The sequence below is a fragment of the Choloepus didactylus genome, chromosome 8, assembly GCF_015220235.1.
Source record: "Choloepus didactylus isolate mChoDid1 chromosome 8, mChoDid1.pri, whole genome shotgun sequence".
Taxonomy (NCBI): Eukaryota; Metazoa; Chordata; class Mammalia; order Pilosa; family Megalonychidae; genus Choloepus; species Choloepus didactylus.
In genome coordinates, this window is record NC_051314.1 from 37,128,943 (window position 1) to 37,141,087 (window position 12,145).

A 12,145-nucleotide genomic window follows, 5' to 3' on the forward strand; every position below is an offset into this window, starting at 1 on the left:
TCCCCCAAATGCCATTATCTTGATGTAGTCTTGTGGGGCAGACATTTTGGTGCTGATTAGATTTGCTTAGAATGTGCCCCACCCAGCTGTGGGTGATGACTCTGATGAGATATTCCCATGGAGGCATGGCCCCACCCATTCAGGGTGGGCCTTGATCAATGGAGCCATAAAAATGAGCTGACTCAAAGAGAAGGAACTCAGTGCAGCTGTGAGTGATGTTTTGAAGAGGAGCAAGCTTGCTAGAGAGGAATGTCCTGGGAGAAAGCCATTTTGATACCAGAGAAGTGGGGCACTTTTGCTGCTGAGTCTGCAAATACCAAACATGTTGGAACAGCTTTTCAAATGGATAAGGGGAAGATTCTGGAAGAATTGTGAGGAACTTGATAGAAAAGGCCAAAACTGCTTTAAAGAGATTGTTTATGGAAATATGGACTCTAAAGATACTTCTGATGAGGCCTTGAAAAGAAATGATGAATGTGTTGTTGCAAACTGGAAGAAAGGTGATTCTTGTTTTAAAGTGGCACAGAATTTGGCAAAATTGAGTCCTGGTGTCAGACGGAAGGAAGTATTTGAAAGCGACAACCTGGAATACTTAGCTGAGGAGATCTCCAGACTACATGTGGAGGATGTACCCTGGCTTCTCCTTGCAGCTTATAGTAAAATGTGACAGGACAGAGATAAACTTAGAACTGAACCCTTGGGTTCAAAGAAACCAGAAACTGATGGTTTGGAAAATCCCAGGCTTCTAGGAGGTGGATCCCCAGAAGCTACAGCCCAATGTGAGGATATAGTCAAACATGGAACCCAGCCGCCATTTCAGTACAAGCCAGGATTGGAGATGGAGTTATCCAGAAAGGATTTGTGGAAAGCCCTATTGTCTGATGGCTTTGACCCCTGCATGCTTCATGCAAAGCCAACAGAATTTTTGCGAGATCTTTATAGACAGAGCCATTGACAGTCTGGACTAGAGGAGACAGGTAAGGAACAAACTGAAAGAAAAATTTCTTCAAAGACAGAGACATGGAGATTGAGGTCTGGAGTCAAGAGGTCTTGGGCTGGGAGAGCAGAGTGGCCCACACGCATGGAAAGGGTGAGTTTCCCCTGGAGATCGAGGGCGGGCCTTCCACCTCGATGCTCAGGAAATGTTCTGCCACCCCAAGCCCCAAAGAGGGTAGAGCACATTCCCAGGGAATTGGGGAGAGCCTGCCTGCCACCACACTGTTCTGAAGGGGTTGAGCATGTGCCCTGGAGATGGAAGGGAATTCAGGAGCTGCCCCAATGTTTGAGGAGGGTGGGGCCAAGAAGGTGGTCTCCCCAATGTGTGGATATGTTGGAGCCCTCACCCAAGTGTTTGGAGAGGAAAGGGCTGCCACAAAGGCCCTTAGGAAGGGTTAGAATCCTGCTCTCTCAAGCCCCAAGAATGCAACATCGTTCTGTAAATGACTCTCAGACTTTGAAATCTAATGGAGTTTGTCCTGTGGGTTTTAGGAACTGTTTTGGTCCTGTTAACCCTGTTTTCCTTACTCTTTCTCCTTATGGCAATGGGAATGTTTATCCTATGAATGTCCCTCCTTTGTATATTGGGAGCATATAACTTGTTCTAAGTCCACAGATCCAAAGCTAAAGGAGAATTATGCCTTAGGACCCACCACACCTGTAATTGATTTTGATAGAATCTTGTACTTAACTTTTGTTACTGAAATGATTTAAGTTTTTGTGATATTGTGATGGAATGAATGTATTTTGTATTTGGAAAGATAATGTCATTTTGGGGTCCAGGGGGTGGAATGTGCCAGTTTGAAAGTATTGTGTCCCCCAAACGCCATTATCTTGATGTAGTTTTGTGGGGCAGACATTTTGGTGCTGATTAGATTTGCTTGGAATGTGCCCCACCCAGCTGTGGGTGATGACTCTGATGAGATATTCCCATGGAGGCATGGCCCCACCCATTCAGGGTGGGCCTTGATCAATGGAGCCATAAAAATGAGCTGACTCAAAGAGAAGGAACTCAGTGCAGCTGTGAGTGATGTTTTGAAGAGGAGCAAGCTTGCTAGAGAGGAATGTCCTGGGAGAAAGCCATTTTGAAACCAGAACTTTAGAGCAGATGCCAGCAACGTGCCTTCCCAGCTAACAGAAGTTTTCTGGACGCCATTGGCCATCCTCCAGTGAAGCATTAGCAAACTAGAACAGGGCCTGAGGGTTTCTTTAGGCCAGTGGCTCTCAGAGTGGGGTCCCTGAATGAGCAACATCAGTATCACTTGTGAACTTGTTAGAAATGCAAATTCTCAGGCCCCACTCCAACTTTCTGAATCAGAAACTCTGGAGGTAGAGCTGGAATTTGTATTTTAATAAACACTCTAGGAGTTTTATTTTTTCCTTTCCCTTCTTCTTATACTTTTTGAACTTTTTATTTCTGCCATATATATGCCCAGTGCTTCCTTTACAGCCTCTATCTCTTTTGCAATATCTTCTCTAAACTTTTTGATTTGATTTAGCATTAGTTGTTGAAATTCCTGTATCTCAGTTGAAGTGTACGTTTGTTCCTTTGACTGGGCCATAACTAAGTTCTTCTTAGTGTAGGTTGTAATTTTCTGTTGTCTAGGCATGGTTTCCTTGGTTATCCAAATCAGGTTTTCCCAGACCAGAACAGGCTCAGGTCCCAGAGGGAAGAAATATTCAGTATCTGGTTTCCCTGCAGTTGTGTCTTAGAAAATTGCTCCACCGTTTGATGCCTCAGGTCACTGTACTTTTCTGCCCAGCAGGTGGTGCCTGTTAGCCTGTAATTCTTGACTGGTGTGAGGAGGTATGGCCGTGTTCCCCCAGGCTCTGGGGTCTGGTTCTGAATCCCCTTCTTCTTATACTTTTAATTTTGAAATAATCTCAAACTTACAGGAGAGTTGCAAAGATAACATAAAACCCATACAGAGAACTCCAACATACCCCACCCCCAAACACAGACCCACCAATTTTAACATTTTGCCATATATGTTGTATCATTCTATCAATTAATCTATCTGTCAGTCTATCAATCTCTTTATCTATTAATTTTATGAATATTTGAGAGTAGATTTGTTCCAGTTTGCTAAAGCTGCTATAATACAAGATACCAGAAATAGATTGGCGTTTATAAAGGGGATCTATTCAGTTAGAAATTTACAGTTTTAAGGCCACAAAAGTGTCCAAACTAAGGCATCAACTAAAGGATACCTTTACTGAAGGAAGGCCGATGGCATCGGGAACACCTCTGTCAGCTGGGAAGGCACATGGCTGGCGTCTGTTGATCCTTTGCTCTCGGGTTGCGTTTCCAAAATGGCTTTCTCCAAAATGTCTCCGGGCTTCTGTGTTTGCTCCTCTCTCTCAGCAACTGTGCATCCTTGCTTCTTTCTTCCATGACGTTGCTTTCTAAGCATCTGGGGGTCCTTTCTCAGCTTCTCTGGGGCAAACTCTGGGCTTCATCTCCAAATGTCCTTCTGCCTGCATCTCCAAGCATCTCCAAGTGTCAGTGCCTGTGTTGGCTCTTGAGCTCTCTTGAGTGCTCAAGTGAACCAATCAAGCCCCACCCTGAATGGGTGGGGTCCACACCTCCATAGGAGTAACCTAAAGTTCTCACCCACAGTTGGTTTCACATCTCCATGGAAACATTCAATCAAAAGGTTCCATGCTAATCAAAAGACTAAGTCAGCCTCCACAGGATTGCATCAAAGAACATGGCTTTTCTGGGGGATGCAATATATCCAAACTGGCACAAAGTTGTATACTTCATGGTCCTTGAACACATAATAATTCCATGTACATTTCCTAAGGACAAGGATATTCACTTATGTAACCACCTTAAGTACAGTTGTCAAGTTCAAGAACTTTAACATTGATATAAAGCTTTCAGTCTATATTCCAATTTTCTCATATGTCCCAGTAATGTCCTTTTGGGCCTTTTCTCCTCCATTATTAGGTCTAGTCCTGGATCATGTAATGCATTTAAGTGTCGTAATCTCTTTATCTAGGTGATTCTTACAAATGCTAAAATTTGAGAACCACTGTCACAAAGAGAAAAGGCAAAGGTCTAAATTATAGCTCTTCCCCCGTTGATAACCTTTGTGTCAGTCTTCAACTCTCTTATATTGGTCTAATTAGAACATCATTTACATGGAATTTTGAAAAATGACTTGACCTCCTTGGCTTACCACTGTCATCACTGTCAAACCCAGATTGGAATATCAAGGGTAGGTCTCTATTTTTGCCAGGATGGAGCCAGTATAATATAGTCTGAGCTCTTGCCAGACCTGTCTATAAAGGAGTGCTTCATTTTGGAAAGAAAGAAAATGAATAAAGTATTTTAGCATTAGGTTTGTGGAAGGAAGTTCAAACATATCTGCTAGTCCCCTCACATATGTGTGATTGTAAAACTGTCTCTCCCAACATGATAAAGGAATGTTTGATCCCAATACAAGTTTCCAACCTCTAGTTGTAACCTGGATAAGAAAATTATGGTCGCAAAGGAGGATCAGAAAAAAAAAGTGCAACCTCCATCTATTTTATCAAGGAGAACAGGGAACAGGGAAGCATTGTGGAGAGGGGACACCCTGGAGGAAAGGCGATCTCTAGGGTCAGCTCCTCCAAAACATGGCGGCAGCCACACTGACTGCAAAGGTGGCCCTGTAGCTCTTGGTGTGACATATAGAGATTCTCCCCAATTCTTCAAGAGGGGGCAGCTTCACTCATCATTTTTGCTTACTGCCCAGGTTACTCAATTGAGACAAGGTTCGGTTAGGGAGAAAGCCACCTGGGATGTGTTCATGCAATGTATAAAGGCTGACAAGTCGTTTTTGTGTCGTGAATATCCAGAGCTGAGGCTTGTAAGTGGTGGAGTTGTGATTGGCTCTCCAGCTTAAAAAAAAAATATCCAACATTAAAAATTAAGAGATTTTGTAGAATGATTCAGACTGCAGGATTTTATTTGTTTTTTTTTTTTTTGTTTGTTTGTTTGTCTGTTTTGTTTTGTTTTTAACAGCCAGTCTGACAACACTGCATTCATATTCACACACTCCCATATATATTAAAGGACTGGAACTGAGTCCTGGCTCTCTTTTCCAGAAAGGGCAAATGCTTTATATTTTACTGCAGTCTCTACTGCTCCCTACAGTCTTCTCAATGCTGAGGCTAAGGTCTGTTGCTTTTTATCGTCATGCTTGCAGAGTTTTATTTCTTCCAGCAGCACAATAAATAATGGCTTCAAACCAGAGACAACCTCAATGCTTATTTCAAAAGGATTCTGTTACCAACAGATAAATCTATTATTCATGGAATAGACACTATAGCACAATGAAAATGAAGGAAAAATTGCTGTAATCACAAACAGTGTTCAGCAAAAGAAACCAGACTGTATGATTCCATTTGTATGAATGTTAAGAACAGGCAAAGCTGATCTATGGTGCTAGAAGTTGGGATAGTGGTTTTTATCTTTGGGGAGAAGTAGTGCCTAGAAGTCAGGAGTGTGCCTTCTGGGATGCAAATATGTTTGATTTCCTGATCCGGTGCTGGCATCTGAGTGTGTTCTCCTTGCAGAAAATTATTCACTTGTACATTTATGATGTGTGCCTTTTTCTGTTTATGCATGATTTCTTCAATTAAATGTTTACTTAAAAAATGTGTCTGTGCTGGAAGACTACAACCTGGCTTGCTTACATGTTTACATGACCTGCTGGCCAATATAGGACTTTGAAATGGCAAATTCCTTAAAAAATACAAAATATTTTCCTAATTTTTGAAAACAGGTATAAACTGTGAGCTCCAGGGTTGCAGGAATCCGATGGTGCCATATTTAAAATGATTATTTCAATGTATCTTGATATTTTTATGTATCTTGTATTTTAAATGTATCTTGATATTTTAATGTATCTTGTGTTTTAAATATCTTTGGGATATTTATTCAATAGTTTTCTAGGCAGTACACAGTCTGATCTGTTTCGCATCCAAAAATGTCTTTAATCTGCCATCACAGATGAATTACTGGATATGAAATTCTTGGGCCATGATATTTTCCCCTAAAGGTCTGTAGATATTTATACATTATGTTCAGTCATTTGTCATTGTGGAGAAATAGGAGGCCAACACAATATTTCATGGGTGTTCCACTTTTTGTTAACTTATTTACAATATTTTGTATGTTTTCTTAAAGTGATAAATTAATTTCTGTTTTCTTTCTTTTTAAAAATTTGATTATTTTTATTTGGAGATAGAATTGTTTAGCCAGCATATGTCTAGGTTCTGTTTTGAATAGGATCTGCTGTGTACTCTCAATTATTTAAAATGCTTTTATCAAATTAGGACTATTTTCTTTATTTGATAATTAGCTGTCTTTCATTGGTTCCTTTACTTTAAGGGGCTCTACTATTATCTCTTGACTCTTGATATTCATGTTCTCTCTACATTATTTCATTGCTTTTAACTTTACCCCTGTAGTCAGGAAAAATTTCTTGACACTATTTTCTATTTTGCCTGTTCCATTTTCTGCAGAGTCCAAATTGCTTTTAACTGCTTCTTTAATGGCAGTTGTGGAAGTACATATAATTTAATTGAAAAAATGTTTCTCTTTTCATGATGGCAGGCTCTAAGTTCTTGAATCACGTTGAAAATATGAATTATTTATTAGGTCACAAACTGAGGCATATAATCAACTCAACTGTGCACTTGTGGTACAAAAATTAAAGTCAAAAGAACCACAAATTATATAATTTCTAACTTTTTTGATTCTTGAAATAACTCTGTTTCAAAGAAAGTTTGCTCTACTGGGCCACCTTGCAGTTTTTTCTTTATTTTTATGACCTGAAGACTATTTACTAGTCTCCATTTTTATTCCGTGTTCCATTCCTTACGGAGTGATATATTTGCTTGTCTGATGTTAACTTATGGTCAAGAAAGAGTTGGACTGTGTTCTGACAAGTTGTTAGTGGGTTTATGCCAAAATATTTCTAACAGAATCTGTTTCGGAGAAAAATAAAATGAAGAGCCACAGCTACAGTCCCAACAAGCACAGGAGCTTCGCATCAGTGTGCATATACAGAATGGAAAAGTTCCCCATCAGGCCCAATCCTTTGCTTGCCAGACTTTTCACCTGGAGCAAAGTCTGAAGCCTTCCTACGTGCTGCTGCATCTGTAATGCTATTTATTAGGTGAGATAAGAGAGTTCTAGGGGCTGGGCTTTCTGATGAGTTCCCAACACGCTTCCCCCTTCTCTGTCTTGGGACAGTGCCAACCCTACATCATAAACTGGGGTTATAGTAGACAGTTGTTAGTAACTTCCCTGCATTCATGACCCAATCTTCTTCCCGTTTAGGTTCTGGTGCGCCCATGATGTGTATTCCAAGCCCGGCTTGAGGGGTGGAATTCTGACTTGAGCTAAGTCCAATATGCATTCCAACCTGATTACAGAGCATGTGAATTAAGCTAGCTCAATCATCGGTGTGACTCTCAGGAATTTTGCTGGGAGCAGAGGGACAAAGACTCTTTCCTGATGCATGTGAAAGAGGAACACAGCACTTTGGAAGTGTGGGCCTCCATCTTGGGACCATAGAGGTAGAGGAGCCACTGTGAGGATATATCTGACACCATGAAAGGGAGAGTGGAGACACACACACCTATTGGGGGGGGGGGTGGAAAGAGAGGGAGAGAGGGAGAGAGGAAGGGGAGAATCCTGAGTTTTCGTGACATCATTGAGTTGCTGAATCAGGCCTCAACGGACTCCACATTTACACATTTTCATTTTCCCAAGTCATTAAGATTCCTCTATTGTTTAAGCCATTTTAATACTATTTTTATTGTGGTAAAATATACATAACATAAAAATCATTTTGTTTTAAGTGAACAATTCTGCGATATTAAGTACACTGACAATATTGTGTAACTTTCACCACTATCTGTTTCTGGAACATTTTCATCATTCCAAACAAAAACTCATCACCATTAAGCAGCAAGTCTCCATCCCTTCTCCCCCCAGTCCTGGTAACCACTATTCTTTCTGTCTCCATGAATTTGCTTATTCCAAGTATTTCATATAAAAGAAATATTACAGTGTCTGGCTTATTTCACTCCACATGATGTCTTCAGGGTTCATCCATGTTGCAGTATGCATCAATACTTCATTTCTTTTTAGAGCTGAATAATATTGCATTGTATGGATATATCAATTTTGTTTATCCATTCATTTTTCAATGGACACTTGGGTTGCTTCCACCTTTTGACTAGTGAATAACAGTGCTATGAACACTGGTGTGTAAATATCTGGTCGAGTACCTGTTTTCGATTCTTTTGGATGGACACTCAGAAGTGCAATTACCAGGCTATATGGTAATTCTATGTTTAACTACCAGAAGAACTGCCAAACTGTTTTCCTCAAGGGCTGCCCTGTTTTACAGTCCCACTAATGATGTATAAGGGTTGCTGTTTCTCTGTATCCTCATCAACACAAGTTATTTTCTGTAAATAACAGCCATCCTAGTGGGGGTGAAGTGGTATCTCATTGTGGTCTTGATTTGCATTTCTCTAGTGGCTAATGATGTTGAGCATCTTTTCATATACTTAATTGCCATTTGTACATTTTCTTTGGAGAAAATTTACCCAAATCCTTTGCTGTATAAGCCATTTTAAGTGACGGTTTCTTTGTTTGCATGTAAAAAGCATCCTCAATGAAATAGAGGCATCAGTGGGAATCAATTGGTTCCTCTTTCTACTTTCCAGACACATTCCTCTCAGCTTTCAGCACCTTCCTTTGATCCAGCACCACCAAGACTATATCTGGGAAAATAAACTCCTCTAGATTTCTGGCATGTAGATGGCACCAATCCTTGATTTCCAGTGATCATGCAGATGTTTTTCAATGTGAATATTTTGTTAATCACTGTATTAGTCTTCTTTTCTGCGTATCAAATCACCACAAATTTAGAGACTCAAAACAATGCACATTTGTTATCTGACAGTTTCTGTGTGGGTCAGGAGTCTGGGCATAGCTGTTCTTGGTCCTCTGCTCTGGGTCTCACAAAGCTGCCATCAAGGGGTTGGCCAGGCTACATTTTACTTTCTGGAGCTTGGGGCCCTCTTCCGATCTCATGTGGTTGTTGGAAGAATTCAGTTCCTTGAGGTCATGGAACCTAGGTTCTCAACTCGTAGAGACCACCCACAGGCCCCTGCCACATGGTTCTCTTGCAGGCAGTTCAAATTGTAGCAGCTTGCTTCTTCAAGGCCAGCAGGAGAGTCTTTCCCTCCAGCCTGCTAGGTCTACTATCATATATGTGTTGCAACCTAATGACAAGAGTGTGATCCCATCACCTTGGTTCAAAGCAAATCACAGATTCCACTCATATCAAGGGTTATATTAAAGCATGGTCATTTCATTTGTTCTAGTATTACTATGTAGCTAGGCTGAGATACGCTTTCAACCTCTAGCAACATATTTTCCTTTTATTCTGTCTTTGACATCAGGTTGGCCTGAAGAACAGTTTTAAGTATTTCTGAGGGATAGAAGCCAGTGTGGAAAACTGGAAGTAAACCAAATAACCACACTTCATAAAAGCCATGATGTTGGCCCAGCTAAGGTTTCACACTTCTTCAGGCTGCCCTGGCTTTGTCCCAGCCCATTTGTGTTTGTCAACACCCAACTGAGGCATTAAGAGGATTATTTCTTCTGTTTAATTTTAGCTTGTGCTGCTTTGAATTTTACTTCTACTTTCAACAGGAGCACAGAGTAAAGCTTAGACTTAAAGTGGGTGAACTTGTTCTGATGTTGACTGAAGGAGTGGTAAACTGTATACCTTAGAAAGGGTGGAGACAAGATTTAGGTGTGAAATTCATTTCTGAATTGTGCTGCAGTCCTAAGCTGCTGCCGATATTTCCAGCACATTTCACCCAGCTCAATCAACCAACTTTTAGTTCTGACATTTTAAAAGAGACTGGAGTTTGTCCCCCTTGTCAGAATTCTAGCTGTGAAGAAGTTAATGGCTAAAACAGCCACCTTGAAAACGAGTTTTAAAAGCACTATGGGGTGGGTGGGGTGGGGGATGGGAGATAAGCGTGTGACTTTTATTTTAGTAAGGCTAGAACAGACAATTAGGCTGAAAATTATCCTGTTTCTGGCTCTTCTTTGTGATTTAGGACCCACTGTAAGACTTTATCCACTTTCCCTATGATCCCTATCCCCAAGCCATAATTCTAGTATGTTTATGTCAGAATTATCTCCACAGTAGCCCATTGTGGTGTTACAAACAGAGAATTAAGACTTCAGGTGGTGAATAAGCAGAAGCAGCAGGAGCCCTAGACGCTGAGAGGCATAAACCTTCAGATCCTCTGAAAATGTTCCTGAGGACAGCAAAAGAAATGGGAAGGGAAGAAAGAAAAATGGTTTGTTTGCATAAGCAAGAATTATTTGTAAGTGAAAGAAAGATGGATCCAATTTTCTCAAATGACACTTTTGTAACTTTCTCAAGCAAAGAGACTCTGTGAGAAGGGTCATATTACTGTTACCCTATATATGTATGCAAAGTGTTTTCAGAACATAACAAGCATTCTTTCCTATAAAACATACCACCAGTCTACAAAGATAGAGTCATCAATCAACTTTTATGACCAAAAAGCATTTTACTTGATTTTATATTTTGTTTTCCTTGCATGCAGAAATATTTCCCAGATTGTTGCTTTATGGGATTATAACAATCAGAAATTGATTTGTTCCCAAATAGTATGGTGAGCACACTCATGGTGGAAGGATTGGTGTGCAAGGATGCTCACATTATTGAAGCTGATTATATTACATTAGAAAGTTAAATAATCACTTCCAATTGCTTGGCTTGATTTCTTTTGGCTTCTATACATTTTTGTTTAACTCTGGTGTATCTTTTGCACTGGTTAAAGACTCCTATCTCAAAGGGTCAATCAAATTAAATCAGGAAAGATTCCACGGGTCCACTTTAAACTATCTGAAAAAAAAAATTATATCCTTATTTTCTCCTTTTCCTAGATAAGGGGAATTTTTCAGATGTAGTATACTTTGACTTTACCACAGGAGATGACAAAGACTCTCCAGCTATCTTTCTGGACAAAATGGGGAAAGACCAATACCACACAATGGGCTGGCTTAATGACAGAAAATTACTGACTCACAGTTTCAGAGGCTAGAAAGCTTGCGTCCTTCCATGGACTGTAGCCTTCTGGCAGGCCAGTAATCCTTGGGTTTCTTGGCTTTTCTGTCACGAGGTGATGTCCTCTCCTTTCTTTCTGGGTTCCCACTGACTTCCCACTTCCAGCTCGTCCCTGTGGCTTTCTCTGACTATGTCTTAATTTCTTCAGTTCATAAAGGACCACCCTCAATCACTGCACACTCCTATTCAGTTGAGCCATACCCTAACTAAAACATCTTTAAGAGATCCCATTTCCACATCACCTCCATAGGAGCACAGAGCTTAAGACCAAGTGTTTTTTTTTTTGGGGGGGGGGCGTAATGGAACGTACCACAGCGGGTTAATTTGGAGTTCAGGTAGGTTAATGGGGATCAACCGTGCTCTGAAAGGGCTCATGAGGTAAGTGTGGAGGGCAGGCTATAGAGAAGGGCAGACATTTCTGCCTGTGGTCTCTATTGATCAACATTTTTATCAACATTTGTTTGATGGCATAGGAGTCATGTTTATCAGATTTGTGGAAACCACAATGATAAATGGTGCGGCCAATAAAATAGACAAATGAATAAGAATTACAAAAAATGAAAATAATACAAGCCATGATTGATTGGAACAATGAGAAAAAAACCCAAGAAGATGGAATGTCTGAGAAACGCATTAAAAGAGATTTTAAGTTTTTCTTTCTTCTATTTTTTATTTTATATATTTAAAAATGTAAAAAAAAAACCGCACACTCAAAAAACAATTTTTCCTGTACACAGTTCTAAATGCTATCATTTGGGTATGTTTTCTTATAGGTTTTAAAAAATGTGTGTATACATGCTCATATATATTTATATATTTTGAATATTTATAAGTAATATATGAATATATTGCCCTATAAAAAAAACATAGGTAAAATTTAAGTCCCTCTTGACTTCCATCTCAGACCCTCATCTCTGCCATCTTCTGCCTCAATCTCAGGAGCTGGAGGCCGTCAAGCC